General features: G+C 36.7%; 1 pseudogene; it reads right to left on the bottom strand.

The window, feature by feature from the left end:
* Positions 1 to 7,351: 7,351 nt before the first annotated feature.
* Positions 7,352 to 7,751, bottom strand: LOC123798591 (large ribosomal subunit protein uL14 pseudogene; annotated as a pseudogene).
* Positions 7,752 to 23,619: the final 15,868 nt, after the last annotated feature.

The following is a 23,619-nucleotide window of genomic DNA, read 5'->3' as shown; positions in this document are numbered from 1 at the left end:
AAATTAGGCACTACATTTGGTGTATGTTATATATTTTCAGTGATAATTCAATATGTTATAAATAAGACTTTCTTTGAAGTATGTGTCATAATATTCTGCAAATAAACATATATACTGAATAATTTATTTTTCTTACTGAATATCTCACATATTTATAAACCGTCTAATAGACTAACTCAGCATGTACAAAAATCTCACATCCTTGAAAATATAAACAGAGAAATATAAAAGTAGTTTTTGAAACTCCTTAGTTTTCCAATAGATTCATGTTTCCAGTCACTTTGGCTCAGAACTTCTAAGGTATTTTTTTTTTCATCTAACTCATCTATTTTATACGAAATAAGATAACAAATGCTCCTGTTTTATCTACCTCAAAGTCTACTGTATTCTATCATTTCATTCCTTTCGCCCCCTTGGTAGATTCGTCCATTTTGATTTGTGACCTACGTTATTTCATTATTTTCTAAATGTCTTATTGCTTCTCTACACTGTAATCCACATTCAAACTCAGCTGTTAAATTATCCTTTTAGAGCATGCTTTGATTATTCTCCCCTACCAAATACTTTTTAAATACCCACTAAAGGTCAGTTTCTATGTAACACATTCATGATCTGATTTCACCTCATTTTCTTTTTTATCTGTCTTAATGCACTTTGCTTCCCATAATCTTTCATTCAACCAAATTACAGTTCTCACCATTTCCTAAACACAGCTTGCATTTTCTTTTTACTTCTCCCATCTGAATTCAGTCCAGAGGCATTTGTTGAGGGTTTGCACTGTGACAGTTTCTGTGCCAGGAGACAAAACAGACTAGTATTCATCTTCTGCTTTGTGAAGAGTTCTCAAAGCGTGATGGGGAAAAAAGACACATAAACATTATTACAATACAATATGAGGAAATAACAGAAATAAGTTCAAAATAGTAATGAAGTTACCTGCCCACTACGCATACTCACTTGAATCTATGAATTTCTTCTCCAGACGTTGAGATTCAGGACCAATGGCACCCCTCTGGTTAAGCATCACCAGGCTTACCAGATCACGCTCAAGTTGTCTCCTGTGCTCAGAATAACATTACCCATTGACTTCGCCCTCCCTCAGTCCTTAACACACACTGCCTTGCACTACAGTAGTGTGTGAGAAGATGGAATAACCCCTGTGATACTTCAAACACTTTGAGTTGAAGACCTTGCCCACTAGAATGTCAACTCCAAAGAGCATTAAGGCATGCCTCTTTGTAGTGGACATTTAAAAAATTTTCATGAATGAATGAAAAGAACATGCAGAATATCTTTGTAATAGTCATGGAACCTAACATGTACATGACATAGAATTAGGCTAAATTAATATTTGTTGAAGAAATAAGAGTGGTGTCTTAGGTTTATATCCTTTGTAGTGGTATGCATGTGGTGCTTAACAACTAGTAACACACACTTAACACTTGTGGTGTTTAACACTAGTAACACACACACACACACACACACACACACACACAGGATTGATCTGCAGCATTAGCCACTTTCTTTAGTGTAAGCATTTCCAGTATGATAGATTTCAAGCTAAAAATGCGATGCCATTGCAGATTGAGAAGGGTTGAGAACAGGCTTTCAAGAGCTGGTGTAAGCCAACTGTAGCTAAGGTGATGTCTAGTACACACAACAAACTCTCAATGATTATTTATTGTTAATTAATTAATAAAAGTTTTAGACATATGGCTAAGCTTGAAAGAAAATTATTTACTGCATAAATAAAAAGGTGGAATGTTATTTTTCAAAACTGTCTTCAAAGTTCAGAGGATTCAGATAATTAAATCATAAAATTCAAGCCTCATATCACAAATAAAGTTAATGTAACTACATGCTAGAAATATTTTAGATTTATGTGTGTGTGTGTGTGTGTGTGTGTGTGTGTGTGTGTGTGTGTATCTGGCTTGTTATTTGTATTTAGAATTTATTTTATTTTATTTTTTTCTTAGTGAATGACCTGATCATTTATTTTTTCAAATCTTGAAATAGGTCATTGTTCCAAAAACAAATACCAAACAAATAATGTTTCTTTATTTCAATATTTCATTATTCCAGGGAAATTCTCCCTTCTGATTTCAGATTCAGGAGATCTTGGTAAACCATAGAGCACGGGAAACGTACTGGAGTGTAATATTGGCTTTGACCTTGACCTTGAAGTTTGATGCTCTCCAGTGTGCAACAGCTGTAGGGGACTTCATCACATAAGTTATGATCACCATTACCCCTAAAATCAGGTCTTCATGGTTAATAAGGATATTTGTACTTTGCTTCTCTTACACATACTAGATTAGATTTGAAAAGAGTATAGTAATTGGGATTGTGTTTGGCTGCAGATGAAAGAACCCAGCTTAAACAAATTTTTTTTTTCACATAACACAGAAGTCTGGAAGTAAGCCATTTAGGATTGGTCCATGTTGCAAAAAGGAATTAACCAAGCTCCTTCCTTCCTCCCACTCACAAGCTGCTGCCTCACATTAGAGTCAAAACTGCAGGAAAAAAGGTGGAGGTCATGAGGATCATGCCAGCTGAGTTTGTCCCTTTATTTCAAGAAAGAAAAAAAAACTTTCATGACTCCCTCCATCCCAATTCAATTTCTGATTATATTTCATTGGCTAGAACTTTGTCATGTGGCAACACTTAGAAGCAAAGGAGCCAGGAAAAAAATACTTTTTTTTTTTTTTTATCTCTAACTAAATTAAGATTATATTAGTAAGGCTAGAGGACAAAAAGGATATTGGGCAACAAACTTAGTGACATAAGTCATACTTACATCATTGCTGCAGTATGAATAAGAAATTGTAATCTCATTGTACTAAGTAGATCAATGAGAAAGTAACTTAATTCAATTCTATTACTTGCTGTGCCATTTACTGAGCAGAGCTATCTCTGACATTTGGGCCGTATAATATTTCATCAACTATCAGTAATTTGGCTCATACTCTATTCATGACACCAGAACAATTGCTACTGAGAATGCTGGGAATTAAAATACTAAACCTTGCACTGGGCTGGCACTAACAAACATGACGACTACCACACACTTGCTGGGCACACAGATAAAGATCATAATCCTTACACTTTGACATGCCCATGTTCACAAAGCACTAACTGTTATGTGTCTTTATGTTACAAACTAATACGATTTTTCCATTGGTAAGATAGAACTAGAAGAGTTAAAATAATAAATTTTATGATAAACATTTGGAGTCTCCATTTGGTAGCCAAAAACTTCTTTGGACCTGAAAAAGCATGCATAATGTGTTGAGTTGACTTTCTGACCTTGAATTGAGAACAAATTGGTTGGAAACAAATTTGTTCATCTTGTGTCATATCAGCCTCTATGAAAGTCTAATGACATAGGCATTTGATTTACATTAATGTAACTTACTATCCTGGTTTATTATCTGCATACAGTAGTGAGAAAGGCAGCTACAGATCCAAGAACAACAGAAATTGTTCTAGAAAAAGGAGAGCAGAAGAGTGAAAGAGTGAGAGCAAGAGCACATGAGAGAGAGTAGGGAAGAGAGAGAGAGAGAGAGAGAGAGAGAGATGAGAAAGTCTGTGTGGCTTTGGAAAGTTTCCTAGCATCTGGTCTTCAAAAGTTACCAACATTTGAAGGACTAAAAACCAACACAGAATGCTATATAAGAAGCTTCAAACTCATGAATAAGGTTAACTTGTGGATATACTCTTAATCTTGCTGACTATCATTTCAGTGATCTTAAGCAAGTCACTCAAATTCTCAGAGTCTAAAATCCTTTGTTAATGTGTTACAGACAAACATCATGATAACAAAATTCCATATTTTCCAAACACCACATAATTCTACAAAGGTGTCCCTGGGAAGGGCATGGCAAATCAATGGATGGAAGAAAGCTTTTCAAATGTATTACTGAGGAAGATTTAGTGTGCACTGTGAGCTGGCATGGTTAAAGCAGGCTAAAGTGAAAATTAAAATCTGCATGTAGTTTAGAAAGACAGATAAGATCAGAGATGAGATCTCAGGTTGTGGAGATGGCACGGGCAGAGGTAGAGAGGAAGGGACAGACATACTGTGTACTATTGTGAGGATAACTCAGTTTTAGACATGAGGTTTTATTGTATATTTATCCTATATACTGGAGATCAGTTTACAAAAATTGAGTCTTGAAAATCACATTAAAAGACGACTTTACTTGACGGTAACGAGAACGCCATAGATATTCTAGAAAAAACTATTGACATGATGAGATTATTGTAGTCTGTTTTCCTCTAGTTCAGAGGTGCTTTCTTTCCTCCAGTAATTTCCTCCAAACTGGTTACTATACTGGTGTTAATCGTGGCATTTAAAGAAGTTATTTTAGGAGAAAAGAATTAAAACAAACACATAAAAACCAAGCAATTCTGGGCTTTTAAGCACAAGTGGCTTATTTTGGATATTAGAACAGAAAGATTTCACAGAATGTAAGAGATTATCAAGCAGAATCAAATTTTCCTACTTCTCAGACCAGTGCAGATGGAAATAGGAGAACCGAAAGGAGACAGGGGTGTTAGATCCTGTGCCCCAGCACTGTGCCCTCCCTTCCCCTTGGGTTGAATTTACATAAGAGGAAGGAATGCATTCTGTCTGTTGAGCAGTGGGATTCGTCTCTGCTCTCTGGTGGGACCCCGGAAGGTCTGTAGTGGTACATTGGAAGTGGTCACAGACAACCTTATTTTTCATGACAGTTTCGAGGCATGGTCAGCTATTTTGAAGAATATCACACCATTTGTGTGTTTCTGATATTTTTCTCATGATAAGGATGGGGTTATTTTTATTTTTTTATTTATTTTAGGAGGAAAACTGCAGAAGTAAATGCCATTCTCATCACGGGATGTTAAGCATCTGTGTTATAGGATCACCAATGATTGGACTAGCGGTTCATCTTTTTTTTGAATTTTTATATCATGTTTTTAAAAACTGTGATGAACTATACATAACATAAACCCCACTATTTTAACCATCTTTAAGTGTACCATCTAGTGGCCTTAAGCACATTCACACTGTGGTACCACCATTAGCACCATCCATCTGCAGAACTTGCCCACCTTCCTAAACTGTAACTCTTTACTCATTAAATACTGCTCCCCGCTCCCCTTCCTTCCAGTCCCTGGCAAGTCCCATCCTACCTTCTTTCCTGGGCATTTGACTACTCTAGGTATCTCAGTACTTTATCTTAACAGAGCCATCAGTTTCTCCTTTCACATGCTAACCACACATTCCACTTAATGAAGCTCTTTCTGCCTAGTCCTCAATCCTCGTTCACTATTCTTTTTCTCCAGCTTCACTGAGGTATATATAATTGACAAATAAAAATTCTAAGATATTTAAACTGTACTTTGTGTTAACTTGATACACATATACATTGGGAAGGAATTCCTCCCATCTAGTTAATTAAGACATACAAACGTATCTATCACCTCACATATTTATCTCTTTTGAGTGTATAAGAACATTTACGTTTTACTCTCTTAGCAAATTTCCATTATGCAACACAATATTATCAACTATAGTTACCATGTTATACATTAGATCCTCTGACCTTATTCATCTTACAGCTGAAAGCTTATACCCTTTTATCAACTGCTCCCTATCTCCCCAAGTCTCTATCCCCTGGCATCATTTTTCTACTCTCTGTTTCCATGATTTTGACTTTTTATTTAGATTCCACATGTAAATATACCACACTGTATTGTCTTTCTCTGTCTGGCTTATTTCACTAAGCATAATGCTCCCGGGTTCCGCGCATGGTGTTGCAATGACAAGACTTCCTTCTTTCTTGTAGCTGAGTAATATTCCATTTTATACACCCCATCTTCTTTTTCCATTTATTTATTCATTGATGGACACTTAGGTTGTTTCCATATGTTGACTATTGTGAATAATGCTGCAATGAACATGAGAGTGCAGGTATCTCTTTGATATCCTCATTCGCTGTCCTTTACATTTAACTCTCCTTCTGCTGGACAAATAACTGAACTCAGTTATTCAGTTACTGGTTATTCTTGCATACCAATGGACAGAAAACAGTCATACTGGAAATTAAAAATTCCACAATAAGCCTCACGGGAACAGTAAAAGTGTCATTTTATTTCTGACTACTCTTTTTCTTCTATTACTACAAAATTTGGGCAAAAAAGTAACTCCCTCAAAAAAGGTTATTTTCTCTCACTGATGACTATCTTAAAACTACATGTGTTCTGAAAATTAAATTAAGCGGTTTATTACCAATTAATATTTATTGACTTCATTGCCAACTTAGTTACTTTCTCTTTTAAATCTTTTTTTTTTAAGTTTTTTTTTTATTTATTCATTTGAGAGAGAGTGCGTGAAAGCATGAGCAGCGAGGAGGGTAAGAAGGAGGGGGAGGAGCTGACTCCTCGCGGAGCTGGGAGCCCTGCAATGTGGGAATCAAGCCCAGGACCCTGGGATCATGACCTGAGCCAAAGGCAGCCTCTTAACTGACTGAGCCACTCAGACACCTTGTCTTTTAAATCTTGACTGTCTTGTGTTCACAGGAAAACATAGGACTGAAAAATGTTTATGTACAGTAGACTCAGTTCCCTTCCCTTTTTTCCTGAACTAAGATTTTGCTTAGCCTTTAGGCAAGTTTCTCCTTTTTATATGGCCCAATTTTATTTCTTTAGATTTCAAGGCATCCCTGACCTATAATAAACAGACTTTGGGTTTTATGAAGCAAAGTAAATAATTAATTAGGAGCTCAACTGTTTTCAATAAATTAGGATCAAATTGGATTTTTATAATCTATTATTATTCTATATTATAGTTTTAAATAATTGTGGCATGCATACAATGACTGAGCATTTGTTATATATTTTATGCTAGTTTTATAACTTTATAAAATATAAAAATAATGTAATTAAAATATATTTGAACATAATTTTAAACTTTTAAATATGAATAATTACACTGTGGAAAATACACATAAAAGTAGTCTCCTACCACTTTAAAATATAAAGTTAAAACCTCACAAATAATGACCTAAAATCTACAAGTCAAAAAATGAAGCATGGTAGTTTCATGTTAGTGTGTTCATGTAATCAATAAATTGTGTCCCTTTTTAAAAAATTATTCTTTTTTTAAAAATTTTATTTATTTATTTGACAGAGAGAGAGGCAGCCAGCAAGAGAAGGAACACAAGCAGGGGAAGTGGGAGAGGAAGAAGCAGGATCCCAGCAAAGGAGCCTGATGTGGGACTAAAAAATTATTCTTACTTTTATATTTAGGGGAGGAGGAGCAAATCATTTTTATTTATTTATTTATTTAAACAAATACACCAAAGAATCATGCAATCCTGCCAACACTGGATGCAATCCTGGGCCACAAGTCTGCACGTTCTTTTGTGAATTGTTGTTAAGATAGCAGAGCCTTTCATTTCACCTTTATTGTTTACCATGACCCCATGTTAACTTCAAAATAAAACACACCATCTTTTCTCCAGTATTCCTGCAGTATACCACTGCTGGATGTACCTTCTTCCTGAGCTCTGGTTTGCCTTTCTTTACTGTGGCCATCACCACGCAGGTGGAAGTCTGTTCAGTCCTCCCTTGATACCCTTCACAGAGATGATAAACAGATTTTTGGCTCCCGTGTTGTCAGCACAGTTGATCACAGGTCCTACCGAAAGACCCAGGGAAATCCAGAATTCTGCAACGGAGGACCCACCACGTCCTTACTCAGACATCTTGAATGCAGGAAAGGGACAGAAGAAAAGCTGTACCTTTTTTTTTTTTTAAATAAGTGTATTAGTCATTGAGTAGAATTGAGGACGACATTTTTGTAGCAAATATTTTTGTCTTTTTAGATCTGCCAGTAAAATCTGAAGAAATGCAAGTTATTTATTTTATAACTTAGAGCAAATGCATATGATTTTTTTGCACAGTTATTTGAGACTTTTAGGTAAAAAATGACTTCTTTAAGATTACTCATGAGATGAGAGGAACTTAAAATGGGAAGGGTCTCAGATATTCTTTTTTAAGTTATTTTTCTATATTGATAAGCCCGCTCTTTAACCCCCATCCCTTATTTCACCCCCCCCGCCCCCGCCACTCTCACCTTTCCCTGGTAACCACCACATATGGCAGATTTCAAAAAAAGGAAACTACAGAGGATATATTATTTTCTTTAAAAATTAAGAGACATGTATGGCAGATTCCACTAAATATGCTTCCTAAGGCACACGGACATACACACAGAATACAGACATACAAACAACATACAGAGACGAACGTTTTAAAAAAGATAATTAGTGGAGTTTGAGGAACAAATCCTTACAAAGAGCTGAAAGGAAAAGAGCCAGCCTGGATTGTAACTAGAGGGTTATAAAGAATTTACAAATAAGATATCTTTTGAGAATTAAACAGGAAGATCAAGACAGAATCAACCTGGCCAGGGATAGACAGCTTATCTTAGAAAGACAAAGATTCTCTCAGAAGAGCAAGCCTTGAATGATCCTGATTGCATGAATTCACACATCCATCAAAATATCAGTATCAATCAGAAGGAGCGTAGGTTAAGCATGAACAATAAAATAATCAGAGTTCAGTGTCAAATACAATCACTATCCATCCAAGGACAGCCCAAGGAAGTGGGTGACATAGGCCAAAGGCTTTTCCTGTCCAGTTGTAACAGTACAGCTTCATCTAATTCCATCAACTATTCAAATCTTATAACTAATTCCATTTTTTTGTGATTTCATAATCACCAAATCATCTTCTAACTGAGCTGTTTTCCCCCTGAAGTATCTGAAGAAAATACCCAGCCCAAGGACTTAAATAGTGTTTGTACTAACCGGGCCTGTTGTATTTCTAATTGTGAATTAACAGCCCCCTGGTTAGAATTTGGCAATTCATGTAAATTTCCCAAAGGGAAAATGTGTTGGCCATAGGACTCAAATGTCTAATACCTCAACAGTTAAAGTTTATGCCACAAAATAGCATAGATTTGAATGTTTAACATCAGAATTGTAGACTTGATTGATATGAACTAACACTGGATGCTGACCAATCAGGTTTTGGAGCTTGCAAAAAAATAGGGCAGATTCTGAATCACCTCATAAATTCATGATCCAAGGAATCTGAAGTGAAACTGAGCTAGCTACAGTTTCCCCAGTATTACCACATTAATTGTAGGGATTGTCTGTACTCTGCAATATCTAGAACTTACTTGAATAGAAATGATTCAGTAAAGCAGGTAATGTGACGCTCATTTGATACCTGAGAGAATTGAGGTGTAGTGAAATTATATAATTTTTTTTCAAGCTGACACAATTAATAAGTGGACCTAGAGTTAGAGCCGGGTCCTTGTAGTCAGGGGTCGCAAACTCAAATGACTACAAAGGTGGTAAGTGGGTAAAGAAGGTGCAAGGACTGCTTAAAACTGTGTAGGTTGTGAACTTGTAACAACATAGGTTGCCAGTTTCCCAAGAAAAGTCAAATATTCTAATTTTATGTGAAATCTCTTGATTTTGAAATATTGTTATCTAATTCAAAAGTAAGTTTTGGACATAATGAGCTGAATAAAACACTTATACATAAGCACATTTGGGCTATGGGACACCAATTTGTGGCCTATGAGCCAAAGTAAATACTTCTGTTATTTAGAGTCAAAGGTTTTTCTGAATTCTGGAAAAATAATTACTGGTCTGAAGTGATATTCTCCGATGAGGACCTGGAGTGCTAATATTCTGTGCTACTCAGTGCTGATCTTACGCATATGATTTAGAAGCCAGAACAAATGTGACTGTTTTTTTTGTAAAAAATTTGTGAGAGGATAGCCTACCTCTTTTGAGCAAGGGGTTTCAGATGTAACTGAAAGCAATTAGAATTTTGCTAAAGAAGTAGTTACCTAGTATTTCACCACAAGAACAAGTGACTGAAAATATTATTTGAAATTATAAAAAAAAAAATAAGCCAAGACTGTGACAATTTGGCACTAATTTTTAGCATGGTAATTACTGATAGGACACAATCTGACATTAGATGGATAATTTGTGGTATAGATAGTTATATATGAGTAGACTGCTTTAAAAACTGTAAATCATTTTCATTTTTGTGTGGGCCCAATATTCTCAGTATGTCTTCATGTGCCTTTCATAATTCCAAAGTTAAAGAGCCTCTGAACTTGGAGAATCCGACTGAAAACTATAATTACGCCAGATTCACAGCAGTCAATGGACAATGACATCTTAGCCAAGACATCGTTCTAAGTGAAATACACTTTACTCCTGCATATTCTTCTTGTTCTCTCTGAAACTTGAAAGAAGGAAAGTTGTTTCCCTTCATAAGGATGCATTAATGCTCCACAATGTATATTTAAAGGGTTCTATCACTTTACCCTAAAAAGAGACAGAGAAAAGAATAAGACCATTATATCATAGCTCCCATAGAAAGCATAATTTTATATTGTATGTCATCTTGTAAGTTAAAAGTTTAAAATAGTTTAAAACAGTTGCTTTATTTAAAGGGAGAACACTCTCCAAATAACTGACTTGAAATAAAATGCTAATGTCTGAGGAGACTACGTCAGTCAAAATATTATAGAAATGCCAAATCTTACAGCAGCAAAAACTGCAAGTTACGTTTTCATAGTATCGAAGGTTAGACAACCTAGCCACGAATCTGATTCTCATACTTCAAATGCAGATTTGCTCTCACGACATGAAAAGAATAGTCTGATTTCAGTAGAAACGCAGACAGCCGCATTCTGCAACAGTTTTCCCTGTTGCATTTAGAGCTGCAGAGTGACGAGGAAACCCATAAGGTGGGTCAAGGCAAGTGAATAATTCTCAGTGGAGAAAACAATTGCCTATTGACTGTAGACTGGGCAATTTTTCTTCAGGTTTCCTACCTCTTAAGGGACCCCACCTAAGAGATGGTGTGAGCCCTGTTGTGAACAAATGAGATAGCCATCTCAGGATCAACTCCGCAGAGGCTTCAAGCAATATCAGAAACTGACCCAATGATGCCCTAGATATCGCACTTCTAAAAACAGGTTTTAGATGCAGTGCTGTTTCTTTGATTGTTTAAAAAACAGGGACTTTTTTGTGTTCAAAGACAGGAACTAAAATCACAAAAGCACATTACCACCGAAATGTGTAAAATTTGTCTCATAAATACAAATTAAGCAAATCTTGCAGCTAAGATGTCTTTCTATTAATAATTTTCTTAATTAGAACCCCAGTGGTGCTAGTATTTTCTGGTCCAAGGATAATAATTAATTAAACTATTGATATATCTTTCTTTTTAAAATGTAGAGGATGTTATGTCATTAAGTTAATAGCTATTTATTAAGTGCTTACTGTGTACCATTTACCTACAACTGAGCTAAGAACTGCCACATTCAAAATGAGCTTTATCCAATGTAGTCTACTGACAGAATGAATAGTGCTGGGAGGTATCAACAGGGGCCTCATCACTAGGCTTCACCTAAATCACTGCTGATTGATGGCTATCTCTGCTGTCCTTAAAGATCTCCTAGAGAAGAGCTCCCAATTCATTAACAAAATCTATTAAGGGGAAGTTCTCCCTAATAACCAGTGTCATCGTGGAGCCAAAATCTGTTTTGTCTAATTTTGCTGCCATTAAAATTGTAAATAGCTGGACTATTAATATGTTGTCACAATTTAAAGCAGCTAAACTTCACTATGTTTCCCATTTTCCTTTTTTGCTTAAAAGAAAGATGTATCCCTTTTATATCCAACACTAACCTATCATGCTTTCAGCACTGCTCTCACCTTATGTCTTGCTTCATTATTTTTTCCTCTTTCTCCTATATGAGCTGGTCCTCTCTCCTAAGCATGTAAAGATGTTCATGTTTCTCTCAAAAGCCCCAATTTATTCTTACATCATCCCCTCTATTTGTTAATTTCTCTTCTTTCCATCCTTAGCCAGGTTACTTTCCTTTCCCTTCCATTCTCTCCTTAACTCCTTGTAAGCTGACTTTTCTCACCACTACATAGAAATTGCTCTTGCAAAGATCACTACTAATAGCTTAACTGCAAAATCTAATTTCCACTTATCATCCTCGCATTACTTGAATGTACGAGATATTTAACACGATTGACCACTGCTAGAACTACTAAAGTGCCTGCAATTTAAAGCAATTTAATATATTCTCTTTTACATTTTAGCCTTAGATTTTGTGACTACAGTCTCTCCTGGTTTAACTTTTCCAACACTCACTCCTTACATTATAATTTGTGGTTTCTCTTCTATCCACTCCTTAGATAGCGGTGTCACTCAGAATCCTCAGCTCCTATCTCTTCTTTTTGTGTATATTCTTTGTAGATGATAACATGCACAATAGAATATTTCCCTGCTACTTAGTTATAGGAAACTCCAAGTCCATACCCCAACCCAGACCCTTTTCTATTGCTCAAGCTCCAAATGCCTCCTGGTACCCTTAGCCAGCTGAACACGTGAACTTCATCCCTCGTTCTAATTACTAGGATGACCATCTCACTTGTTCATCTGCAAAGATATGAGTCCCTATTCTTTTCTCTCTTTCCCTTTACTTTCCACATCTAATTAAATACTAGTTTCTGGTCCATGACTTCTACATTCTCCATTAAACAGTCCCTAATCTCCAATCTCGATATTACCACTTCATCCCCCAAAGGAACCACTGTTTTCATCTTCTGCTAGTTTCATCGTCCACAGCCTTGCTCCTTTTCAAGTCATTACCAAGCTTGTTTTCAGAGGAACGCTTCTCAAGCACATATCCACCATGTTACTTCTACTTATGAATTTCCATTGTTGTGCAATGCTTATCCCAGGGAGAGTTCAAATTTCATACTTTGCCCCCTTGCATCACTAGTCATTTTATTCCCACCTGCTTTGTCAGTCCTCTGCCCTGCCGCTCACAGCCCACAGTCGTCTATACCCAGCGATGCATACACATACATGCACACATCCTATGCCTCATCTGTATCGAGTAACTCTCAAGTCCCCAGTCAGAACACGTCTCTGGGCCTCTGGTGTCTGTGTCACAGCTCTGTCTGCCACTGATTTCAGACCTGCCTGCTGGACAGTTCCCCACAAGCTCTGTCTCCTTGCACCATCCCTGGGGGGAAGCCTCAACCAATAGTGGGCAGAAGTGGTAGATAGATACTCTGTTATCCCGACTTTTAGGCGAACGGTTTGGAGGCCTTCCCTTTATTTTTGGAGGCACTGACAGACTGAGACTTTGTTGCTTACAACAAAACTCAGAATGAAAGCTTTTATTGTTTTTACTTCTTTTCCTTTCTCACTGTGCTCTTTCCCTCCGTCTTGTTTACGAGGTTCCCTCCCCCAAATAAACTGCATGTATTCGAGACAGGATCTAAGGTTTTACTTCTGAAGAACCCCAACTAAGCCTCTGCCACACACATCAGCTTTTGGACATGTCATTACACTTTTTAAAAATTCCCAGTCTACACATGATTCACATGAAAAAGTCCCATATTCTCCTACATTACGGTTTGTGAGCATTTACTTGGCAAACGCTATCAAACTTTTAAAACAGTCACTATTTTAGGGGCGCCTGGGTGGCACAGCGGTTAAGCGTCTGCCTTCGGCTCAGGGTGTGATCCCGGCGATCTGGGATCGAGCCCCACATCAGGCTCTTCTGCTATGAGCCTGCTTCTTCCTCTCCCACTCCCCCTGCTTGTGTTCCCTCTCTCGCTGGCTGTCTCTATCTCTGTCGAATAAATAAATAAAATCTTAAAAAAAAAAAAGTCGTATTTGTAAAAAAAAAAATAAAAAAAATAAAAGTCACTATTTTAAAAAATCAATATTTTTTTTTGTCATCAATAGGAACTATTAGTTTATCATCATCTCTCCCATAATACACCATGAGCAGCTTGAGAGTTCAGACCAGGCATAATCATCTATATATACCAATGCCTAGAATAGTGACTTAATACATAGTGATATTGAATTGTTTGTATTGCACAAATAACATTTGTATTTTAATAATGATGACATTTGATTGAAATAGATGAGGCATTTTTCTGTTATATTTTGGTGATGTAATCAATAATTATTTAAATTGAATTTTAAGAAACAATTATAATCAAACACAGCTAAATTGATCTTTAAATCTTTCTGGGCTAATATCTATGATATCAAAGGAGCAATATTATAAAGATCCCAAGAACTCAGAGGTTGGTGGAGGTAGTGCCATCTGGAGCTACAGGGGGCAGAAGAGAGTGGCCAAACTGAAGGTCCTAGAGACTAAAGGTCCAGGTGGATCTAATTGCCCTTTAAGTAGCATGTCCAGAAGCCATGAATCCAGAGTTGTCAGTGAGTATTTGCACATGAAATGAGAAGCTATTAACAAAAGAGGAATTAACCAGAGGCAAAGCACAGAACCAATTATATACTCATAGGAATGAAGACAAAGTTTGTTGGGATCATTGAACCTGAGAAGACAGCCAGATTATGAAAGATCAAAGCACATAAGAAGGAAAAAAAATTAAGAAAAGTCAAATCTGAGTAGAATTGTCTTAGAGCAACTTGGAAAAAGAAACAGAGGTTGAGTTATCTTCATTTTGTTGGCAACTCCGGCTACTTTGAACAAGTAGCCCAGCTCGACCAGTGATATCCCTCCTTATTTTTCAAAGAGTTATTCCTAATGGGACTGTGAGGAATGTATAAAATCATATTTCTGTAAATTAATGATAAAATAATGAGTATTTAAAGATATTTGATATTTCACACTATTGAACGAATATACTTCATATTACAGGTTACGACATCAAGGATATACTCGGTTCCAAATGAATAACATGGATGGTTAAGAAAGCAAGTAAAATTTTTCAAAAGTATCAAACTTACATAAAAGTATGCATGTATTTAAGATTAAAGTAGAACTAAAGAGGAAGAGTTTTTTTTTTTTTTAAAGATTTTATTTATTTATTCGACAGAGATAGAGACAGCCAGCGAGAGAGGGAACACAAGCAGGGGGAGTGGGAGAGGAAGAAGCAGGCTTCCAGCAGAGGAGCCTGATGTGGGGCTCGATCCCATAACGCCGGGATCACGCCCTGAGCCGAAGGCAGACGCTTAACCGCTGTGCCACCCAGGCGCCCCAAGAGGAAGAGTTTTATTATAGAAATATATTACATATTGTTCACCCAATGAAGGTTAATATTTGTGTACCAGTATTATATTTAATAACCTACCCTGAGATAGGTTGTAGTGTGAGAGCTCCAATTGTCTAGAAAAGACACACAGAAGGTAAATTTTAACAGATATAGAAATAAAGTACCACTGTGAGTGTTTAAAAATTAATTGCAAATCCTTATTAAAATATTAGTAAAACAAATCAGGCCATATATGTATATACATATATTTTTTAAAGTATTAAACATCATGACTAAGTAAGAATTTTCCAATTAAGGGGTGGAAAGTTAATTCAACATCCAAACATATGTTAATATACTATATCATGCCTTGGTTTTCTATTGCTATGTAAGGTAAAATTTTCACAGGGCCGGGGGATGATAACTTTGAGGGCTATTAGTCAGCCTACCATGGTGCTCCCTCTGGTCACAAAGGAAGCCATCCCACAGAAAATATATTCACCACATCCTAAGGTCTTCAATGTAATATTAATTCAAATCTCAATCTCACCTAAGACTTACTGTTCACAAGTCCCAGATTTCATCATCTAAATTATTGAAATTAGCTATGAGTGAAGCTCTGGGCATAATCCATCCTGAGGCAAAATTCCTCTCCATCTGTGCACCTGTAAAACTAGAACATAAGTTAACCCCTCCCCAAACACGTGCTAGGACAGGTATAGGAAACAGTTATAGATATTCTCATTCATAAATGGAGAAAATGAAAGGACAAAAGAAATCACCTGCCCAATAAAATTAAAATCCAACCAGGCAAACTGTTTTGTTTCAAATGCTAGAAACAATCTTCTGTGGCTTCTTATAAACGGTAAGGAGAAAACAGGCCACACCTTCAACACTCTGCTTAAAAATCTCAGCCAAATATTAAAGTTCTATTGCTTAGAAGTTCTAGTTTTCAAATAGTTTGTAAGGCACAATTCAGCCAAGCTTCTTGCCATTATATAACAAGGATTCCTTGTCTCCAGTTTCCAAAAACATGCTCTTGATTTCCTTTTGAGCACTCATCCAAAGCACCTTTAATACTTATATTTCTGCCAATAGTCTGTTTATGACTATTGAAGTATTCTCTAAGACAACCGATTTTGTTCTACGATGTTCGTCCCTTCCTTCTGAGTTCTCACTGATGGTACCTTCAGCACCCAGCTTATTCAAGGCAATCTAGAATTTTTCTAATATATTCTTCATAATTCTTTCCGGCTTTGCTTACTGTCCAATTCCAAAGCCACTGCCACATTTTTAGGTATTTGTTACAGCAGTACTCCATTTCCAAGTACCAGGGTCTGCATAGGTTTCCTATTGCTACTTAAGATAACATATAACATATTCACGGGTTCCAGGAATAAGGTGTCGGCATCTGGACATATTTTGGGGGTCATTATTCAGTCTATCACATCACATTAATAGAATAAACCAAGAAAAAAATCACAAATCACATGGCCATCTCAATAAATAATAAAAAAACTTGACAGAATTCAACATTCATTTATTATAAAGACACTCCAAAAACTAAAACTACAACTACAAAGGAACTGATAAAACACATCTGTGAAAAACCCACAGTTAACATCATCCTTAGTGTTGAAAGCTTGGTATCTTTATGGTTAAAAATAAGGGAAGAATATATGCTCTCACCACTTCTGTTCAACAATATTCTCTAAGTTCTAGCCAATGCAATAAGGCAAAACATTTTTTCTAACTTACAGCATATAGAGATTAGAAAGGAAAAAGTAAAACTGTAATAACAGATGACATAATTCTCTATATAGAAAAACCCAAGGAGTATACACATACACGCACACACACACACACACACAGTTAGAACTAAAAAATGAGTTTAGTAAGGTTGCAGAACACAAGATCAAAATATAAAACTAAGTTGTATTTCAATATACTAAAAATGAACAATCCAAAAATGAAGTTATAAAAATAATTCTATTCAAAATAGCATAAGAAATAAAATTTAGGGGAAAGTTAACAAAAGAAATAAAAGGAGTTGCACAAAGAAAAGTATGATTCATTGCGGAAAGAAATAAAAGGAGATCTAAATAAATGGAGAGAAATTTATAATACTATCTTCTGTCCCCCTCACAGAAACACCCACCCCAGTGTCGACAGCCTCTCCTGCCCTCTTGTACACACGGAGATCCGACAACCCACACTGCTCTGCAGCTCTGTTCTGGGTGAAAAAAAAACGATCGTGATCGCACAACATAATTGATTGTAGACTAAATTATCCAGGAAGAGAGAAAGGCGGGAAGGAAGACATGGAGGGAGAGAAGAAAGGGAAGAAGGACAAATTCTCTTTTATAATTAGATATTCTTTTCCCTTCAAAACCATCTTTTTATGTCTCCATACACCATGGTGCTCCCTCTGGTCCCAAAGGAAACCATCCCACAGAAAATATACAATCCTGTATCCCATGTGTGTCATATCAAGCCAGAATGTTGTATTTAATACCAAGCACCACCATTAAAGAGGGTAAAGAAGAAGACAACAGGGTGGATGAAGATGGTGAGATTATTTTGCCTTGAAATGTGTATATGAAGCATAGCAGCTTTCAAATATTTGAAAGAATATCATGTGGGAAGGAAGATGGTATAAGATTTTGGGTTTCTTTTTTTTTATGTTGCAGAAGGGAAATTAATCTCAGTGGAAGGGTCTTAAAATTGAAAATTTGAATTAATAAGATTTTTCTTTCTGTAGTTCTCAGTCAGAGACCAGATAATCATCTTCCGTGTCATTCAAATATCCCTTATTTTCAGGTACCAGGTTGTTGTAAGTGTCCTCTAACATTAATTGTATAGCTCGTATGTTAAGATAATGTCAATTGAACCATACTAGAATAAACTTGGAATATTTGAAACTTCTAAAGGGAGCAAAACTTCCTTCGTAGATGTCAGATGCTGATCTAAGAATGTTGTTGGATGCTTCATTGATATCCATAAGTAGCTCCGGAAATGATTTCCTCTAAGTGAGCAAAGTCATGGATTTCATGCTACATGATATTACTATATGTAAATTTACATGACCTACTGCATGTCCAATTCATGTTGGAACGGATAGTGTCCTTTAGTTGGTGATTCCATTTCAAATCAGTTTCTTGATAGTGTCAACGGGAAGCAGAGAGATGCCAAACTGTTGCTACAGGTTTCTCCTCTTCTTCACAAATGAAAACACTCCCAGTTAGAAAAAATCTGAACACTATAAAAATACTTTTACAATGTTTCAGTTTTAAAAACATATTTAAAATATATGAAAATGTCAAGCACCTGCATTTTCATTCATTAGCTTACAGGATAAATCAATAATGAAAGCAAGTAACATGATGTAGAATGAATGAAATCAATTTAGTAAGCCAGTCATAATTGGGAAGTCTGCATGTGCCATATTCACTAACCTGTCCAGTCTTTATATTAAAAAAAATCTTATTCTTGGAGCTGAGCCTTACTTGTACTTTATAATATAGTTTGGATAAATATAAAATAGCAGCCAAATACACTTATATAAATCAAACAGATCTCATAGGTTTTCACCATATGCACTGAGAAAGAAACAGGTTTACCAATTTATTCTCACAAAGGATTAGGACTTGAACTTGAGAGGAAGCAAGCAATATTAAAGGCATTGTATGACGAGCCACACTAATATTTGAATCATTAAATGAAGAATTTTTTCTTGAAGCTCATAATTTAAATGAGTCAGCATCCTGATTAGGTAGCATTAAAAATTAGCTTTTAGCTGCTAATAAGCTTCCCCTTGGATCTGCAGCCTGTTTTCCTGAGGCAAAGAGAAGAGGGAGCTGCCTGAGCCACTGTTTGCGATGTATGAATAAGATGACAAATGGGAAGAGGGCGTGGATGTTGATGAAGAAGGTTTGATTAGCAATTGGCAGCATGAAAACTTCTGAATTATTTTGCAAATTTAAAGAAAGGTTACACATGCAGTTGGTGAACAGAATTATAGACATAAAAATAGAACTATCTGAAGAAGCAGACATTTTGTTTTCATGCATGTGATTTGGGTATTTTTGCATCTCTTTATCTTTAATCAAAACTCAGACTAGGATCTTGATATGAGGCAAGTGGAATTTACTTGTATGTTGCTTGGCCACCAAGCAAATATCGCTAGCGTTTCCCCAGGCCACAAGAGTCTGGGATAGCAGTGGAGTGACAATAAGTAACAGAATGTAAGTGATAAGTGCAAAGCTTTACCAGACTGTGAGAACACATGAGGTCACATTTACATTAATCCCCCAAATCTCTGCACTTGGAGCCTCCACCTGTTTGGCCAGCATAGGGAATTCGAGACTATTCCAAGTGTTCTTCTTCCCCAAATATTTGCAACACCCCAAATATCGCGTATCAGTTTGAGATGTCCCAACGATAAATACCACCACCAACAACAAACACAACAATAACCAGAATTGGCTAAATCAGGAAGAAAAAATATCATTTAATAGCAAGAAGACCAGAGATAGTGTAGTTTCATCTTGGGCTCACTAGCATCATCAAGAACCCCATTTGTTTTCACTGCTTTCCCTAACATTATGAGGGCTGCCTTGTGCCCTACTTTCCAAGGCTACTGTAACAAAGTACCACAGACTAGGTGGCTTAAAAATATGGGAATTTATCCTCTCAGTTTTGGAGGCTAAAAGTTTGAAATCAAGGCATCAAAAGGGCAATGGTCCCTCTAGGGAAGAAACTTTCCCTGCCTCTCCTTACCTTGTTGCCAGAAGTCCTTGATATTCCTTGGTTTGTAACTCCAATTTCTGCTACATCCATTACATGGTATTGTCCCTGTGTATCTCCTATGTCCGCATTTCCTTCTTCTTATAACGACACCAATCACTGGATTAGATCCTGCTGTCAACAGATATGACCTCATCTTAATGTGATTATATCTGCAAAGACTTTGTGTTCAAGTAAGTTCACATTCACAGGTTCTGGATGGACATGAATTTGGGGGGTGGGGGAGGGATATCGTTCAACCCAGTATACTTGGTCTTCCACTGGTTCCCTCATATTTGCAGAATGGCTTGCTGTTGCAGATTTCACCTTCTCGGCATAACTAGATACAGAGTCATGAAAGAAAGACTATCTCTACTTGTTTTCTCATTTTCAGAATAAAGAAATTTCTGAAATGTGTAGTGGTTCCACCCAACATACATTCCTTCATGTCTCATTCATAAGAAATGGTTGCCCTTTCAAACCATTAATTAGCTAGAAGAAAGAACAATTTCTACGGTTAGTATATACTAAGGGTATTTCCATTCCTGGATTATGAAGGGTTTAGTCTTCACTAAAGTACATGACTACCCATTTCTGAGCAGAATTACTATTCTTTCTCCTCAAAAAAGGACATTTGTGACAAAGGAAGAGTTGTAAAATGACTTCTTTACAAATTGAGAGACTCAATCCTGTTAATTCTTATCATAAATAGTGATAGTTTTAATGATACTTTCAGCTACATATTTCAACTGTAGATACTATATTACCAATTCTTTATTAGTCCCAAGAAATTGTCATGATATCTAAAATTCTTACACTGGCTATCTCAATTGCTTCAAGCAGTAGGGCTACCAGAGGGCAGTCCAGAGCACAGCCACTATGGATGCTCCTGCCTCCACCTTTGCCACTGTTGAAAAACAAAGAAACAAAGTACTATTGGTTTTTGCCTTTATGGTCTAAAGGTTTCACATGCTGAGACTGACCAGTTCCAGTTAATCATTTCCATAGACCTTAGTAGAGTTTTATACTTACATGGAAAGGATGGAATTATGGACTAAGTTTTGTGCCCCCTGCTCCAAATTCACATATGGAAATCCTAATCCCCAGTACCTCAGAATGAGACTGTATTTAAAGATGGGGCTTTAAAGATGTAATATAGAGTCATATGATTGGGTCCTAACCCAATATGACTGGTGTCCTTATACAAAGAGATGGTGACAAGAGATGCACATGCATAGAAGAAAGATCATGCGAAGGAATGTGAGAAGGTGGCCATCTGCAAGCCAATGAGAGAAGCCTGAGTAGAAACCATACATGTTGACACCTTGGTCTTGGACTTCTAGCCAGTAGAACTGTCAGAAAATTAATTTTTGTGGTTTAAACCATTCAGGCTGTGGTATTTTGTTATGGCAGATATCTAGTTTCAGGAGCTGAGTGGCTGAGGATTCATGCCTTCCATGTGCAGTTAAATAACAACTCAGGGCAAAGTCACCTAAATTCTATAGTTTTCAGATTTTTCGTGAATTTTTTTCTTTTACAACAGATACACACACACACACACACACACACACACACACACACACACACGACCATTCTTTTAAAAATGATCCAGAAAGGCTTCCTCAGAACAAGCCAGAAAGGTAACAGAAAGGCTTGTTCAGAATGAGATCAGAGTATCTGTCATATATTACTCACCTGCTGGCAGTCTTGCTTTGACTTCTTTCTCAGTTCCTCGTCGTCAGAATTACCCAGGCCATTTTTCTCATGAATATACTACTAGCCAGGGCCCACTGGCGAGGCAGCCCAATGACAGAGGACATAGTTTTTAAGTGCACAAGCTCTGGAGTCAGATTTCCTGGGCTTGAACCTCTGTTCGTTACCACTTTCAGTGCGTTATTTAAGACATTTGTGTCTCTACCATAGCATATATAAAATGAGGAAAATAGAGGAGTCTACTTCATGGGCTTGACAGGACTCAATGAGGCAATATGCGTAAACACATAGGAAGTGTTTAGTAAATGGAAGCTAGAAATAATAGCTGCCCTTGCTGGGCTAAGGCTGCTCAGCCTTGTAGAGTGAAGGTGACAGGTTGGAATGGAACAATAACCTTCTCTGTCCCTTGTGCACATTGATCTCAAGGCAGCGCTGCCCATGCCTGAGGTTTCATGATTTTTGTTGCTCATTATTTTCTTCCATACAACTATCTCTCCCTGTCTCCCCTGCGTCCCCTCTCAATCTTTCTCTCCCTCTCTCAGATTCTATTTCTCTCTAGCTCAAAACCAATTCCTAGAACCTAAAAGGTAAAAGAAACAGATTACAAATGCCTGCTTAGACTTTCAGTTGATTCAACAGAGAGTACTGCGTAACCACAATGAGCAATGAGCAATGCTCCGAGCTGGATTTCCAGTGAGGAAACAGACAGGTTTCTTATCTTCATGGAGCTTACAATCTAGAAGATGATAGGGACAATTATAATATTTTCAAATGTGATGAGAGCTCAAAAAGTACAAAGTCCTATGAATGCATAAGATGAAGACTAACCTACTTCCTAACCTGAGAGTTGTCAATTAGCTCAGCCACGACAGGAGAGGAAAATATTGCAGACAGTGGCAAACTATGAATGAAGGTCTTGAGAAAATATAGGGGAAAATACATTGGAGGAAATGAAACATGACTAGCACGACTGAAGCACAGACAGTGAGGGCCAAATGAAGTACAGTAAAACTGCAGAAGCCAGTAAGGCCTCGACTCAGCAGGACCCTATAAGTCATGTTAAATATTTTCATCTTTATCGAAAGGAAAATTAAGGGTATTGTGCAATAGGGCAACATAATCACATGTGAGTTTCTAAAGTATCACTTTGGCTCCAATATAAATAATGGATTGCAGGATGGATGGGAGGGAGACAAGTCTGTTACCAGGAAAGCCAGTTAATGAGACTGTAAGAATGGTTGAGGTGTCAGATGATTAGGACAGTTGCAAGGGGTGAATGGATGGGTTTGAGATAAATCAACATATTATGGGGTGATTGAATAACTTCTAGATTTATGGTTTGATGTCTGTTTGGATGGTGTTGCCATTTACTGGGAAAACAGGATAAACAAAAGAATAGGACAGGATTAAAGATGATGAGGACAGTTGGGCTCACATAGTTATAAAGGTGCTTGGCAGATGGCCAGATGGGACCGTGCAGAAATATATACGTCTGGAGCTAAGAAGAGTGTTTTGAACTAGAAGTCAGACTGGAGTATTTTGCCGTGGGAGAGAAAACTACCACATATGAAAATGTAGTCTGTATTCTCAAATATTTGCTATGAAGATTAAATTAAATCACAAAATGCAATTGGCTTAGTGTTTGGTGTGCAGTTAAATACTGTTTAATAATGGGTTGTTGTTATTATATTTATATCCACACAAACTTACAAGGTTAGTACTAATAAGATTTCCATTTTAAAGATCAGGAAATGGAAAGCATAGAGAAGTTAATTTATTTGCAACAGTCACTGTTGCAAATTTACTAAGATTTGGATCCAGAATTTAGTCCTATGTCCATGTCTTTCAAAATCCAGAGCCTGTACACAAAGCCCAGTTCCTTTTTTTTTTCTGCTTACAAATAATTCAAATCTATTTATTAGTATTTCTTTGAATATCAAGTTTTCCTTGAAAAGAGCCAGAAGAATAGATAATCAGGTCATTCAGAAAATGC

Source organism: Ursus americanus, chromosome 11 (genome assembly GCF_024610735.1).
Source record: "Ursus americanus isolate L20-20 chromosome 11, mUrsAme1.1.p, whole genome shotgun sequence".
In the NCBI taxonomy this organism is placed as follows: domain Eukaryota; kingdom Metazoa; phylum Chordata; class Mammalia; order Carnivora; family Ursidae; genus Ursus; species Ursus americanus.
Note: the sequence above shows the minus strand (reverse complement) of the source record. Positions and strands in the feature narration are given on the sequence as shown.